Source organism: Danio aesculapii, chromosome 25 (genome assembly GCF_903798145.1).
Source record: "Danio aesculapii chromosome 25, fDanAes4.1, whole genome shotgun sequence".
NCBI classification, from domain to species: domain Eukaryota; kingdom Metazoa; phylum Chordata; class Actinopteri; order Cypriniformes; family Danionidae; genus Danio; species Danio aesculapii.
In genome coordinates this window covers 1,806,025-1,808,863 of record NC_079459.1, presented here as the reverse complement: position 1 = coordinate 1,808,863, position 2,839 = coordinate 1,806,025, and the positions used below count along the sequence as shown (strand labels likewise).

Below are 2,839 nucleotides of genomic sequence, written 5' to 3'. Positions count from 1 at the left end.
AATACGTATTTTTATTTGCTAATAACCTTACCTTGTGTATATCAATGGGTAAAATATAGTCCATAAATAAAGGCTTGACACATCCTGCCATTTCCACGATGGTTATTTAGCTATACAGCGCCACCTACTGGACACATTTGAGATTTACATCTAAAACCAAAGCCATACTGAGTGGTTTACGGTGTGAAGGACGCTGTAACAGTGATGAGTGAATCCAAAAGACCCTCAAATATACTGGTTAATATATTATAAATTCAATATACTGTTCAGTGCCCTCAAAACTAAAGGTGTGATATTCTACATTAGGCACATTATGTAACCCTGTTATTATGCCTGAGTATGTCATCGTTTCATTATTGCATCCAGAGTGTAAATTATTGCAAGAAAACCAATGAAAAATGTTCAAAGTGCAGTCAAATGTGCGAGAAAACAACACTCCCTCTTTCAGGTTTCACTTCCTCGTGACCAAACTTCAGCTTCTGTCAGCATGAAAAACAGAAGCAGGAACATTAAAAATGACCTCTTATTGAGAAACAACTGAACTTACACTTTCGCAGCTGAGCTTTCGGCTATAGCAGATTATCGGATGTCTGTGCGCACAGGTGGGTCAGTTTTATATTATCAGTGTGTTGTGCTGTGATACAAACACTTTTCTTGGAGTTTTTCCTCTTGTTTCTTAAATCAAGAAGCATTTTCTAGTAAAAATATACAGTTTTGTTATCAGAAATATGTCAAAATTAGGTGGTTTTCTCTATAAAATCTGCCGATGCATGGGAAAGTAATATAATCTTGTTTTTGGTTTGATTATTTTACTCACTCCACTGGCTGAATACCATGTTTATATAATTTGAACTTCTTATTTCAATTTAAGTTTACACTACCTGACTAAAGTCTTGTCGCCTATACAAGTTTTAGGAACAGCAAATAATTTGACTTCTAGTTGATCATTTAGTATCAGAAGTGGCTTATATGAAAGGCAAAGGCCTCTAGATGACGCTCATTTGACCACAATAAAATCTGATCATGCCTTGATGTCGAATGATTTCATTAGGACAGTGCGGTCTGACTTTGCTTAGACTAAAGTCTTAACAGAAATAATGTCCAGTATAGAATATGTGGTCATGCTGCAGTGGAAACAGAATGAATATTGTGTCTGACTCCATCATGAGCTTGGAGGACTGCATCCATACATCTCTGCAATGACTCAAATCACTGATTAATAAAGTCATCTGGAATGGTGAAGAAAGTCTTCTTGCAGGACCCCCAGACTCCCAAGATGGGCTACAGCAGCAGAAGACCACACCGGTTGCCACTTCTGTCAGCTAAGAACAGGAAACTGAGGCTACAGTTCACACAGGCTCACCAAAACTGGACTATAGAAGATTGGAGAAACGTTGCCTGGTCTGATGAGTCTCCATTTCTGCTGCCACATTCAGATGCTCAGCTCACAATTTGGCCTCAACAACATGAAACCATGGATCCATCCTGCCTTGCATCAATGGTTCAGGCTGGTGGTGGTGTAATGGTGTGGGGGATGTTTTCTTGGCACACTTTGTGTCCATTTGTACAACTTGAACATGGTGTCAACGCCACAGCCTACCTGAGTATTGTTGCTGACCATGTCCATCCCTTTATGACCACAGTGTCTTCATCTTCTGATGGCTACTTCCAGCAGGATAACACACCATGTCATAAAGCGTGAATCATCTCAGACTGGTTTCTTGAACATGACAATGAGTTCACTGTACTCAAATGGCCTCCACAGTCACCAGATCTCAATCCAATAGAGCACCTTTGGGATGTGGTGGTCATGAGATCGGCATCATGGATGTGCAGCCGACAAATCTACAGCAACTGTGTGATGCTATCATGTCAATATGGAGCAAAATCTCGGAGGAATATTTCCAGTAGCTTGTTGAATCTACGCCACGAAGGATTAAGGCAGTTCTGAAGGCAAAAGGGGGGTCCAACCCGGTACTAGTAAGGTGTACCTAATAAAGTGGCCAGTGGGTGTATATGCTTTATATGATTGTTTTCAGAAAAAATACGCTTTTCTTGTCTAGAAAATACTTCTTGATTTAAGAATTTGTAGATACTTGAACTAGTAAGAAGTAAAACGAGCATTTTTGTTGCAGTGAGCGATGCTAGATTGCCAGTGGTTATATTTTCTCTCACCTGCACAGCATTGCCACACTTTTTTTTAAACCATTTCCTTTAGAGATCTAATTTTGTCCAACTTCCTGAGGAAGTGCAGCACTTTACCTTTCACCACATGGAACTAATATGCAAGTTAAACGTTTATTGCATCAGAAAGTACTGAAAACCTAATTAATTAGTTCCCTTTACTCTGCGTTGTTGAGCAGATAAACTCTGATAGAGAACATTTTTCTTGAGGAAATGTTTAAAGGGGTCCTATTTTTACAAGATGTAACACACGTCTCTGATGTCTCAAGTGTGTGTGTGTGTGTGTGTGTAGTTTCAGCTCAAAATACTACACTAATAATGTTTTCTAACTCTCTGAAACTGACCCTTTTAGGCTTTGATCCTAATCGTGGTAATCGTCTCTTTAAATGCAAATGAGATTGTGCTCTTTTCAGAAGAGGGCGGAGCTACAGATGCCTGTGTGTCAGCATAGTGGCACATTCAAAAACAAGACTAATGTCCTATGCTAATGAGGGAGAGATGGTCCTTAGTGGGCGGGGCTTTCCCCCTCTGATGACATCATACAAAGGGTCAATCAAATGTCAATCAAAGCATTTCTGCAGACTGATTATAAACAATACAATTAATTAATTTTGACCATTAGAAGCTGGATATATTCAAACACTGCTGACACACG

General features: G+C 39.4%; 1 protein-coding gene across 1 annotated transcript in view; it reads left to right on the top strand.

Moving 5' to 3' along the window:
• Positions 1-477: 477 nt before the first annotated feature.
• The window catches only part of snx20 (sorting nexin 20), a 6,065-nt gene continuing 3,703 nt past the window's right edge, over positions 478-2,839 (top strand). The window contains exon 1 of the mRNA XM_056451965.1: positions 478-602. The gene's annotated coding sequence lies outside the window, so the exon portion shown is untranslated. The remainder of the gene's footprint in view (positions 603-2,839) is intronic.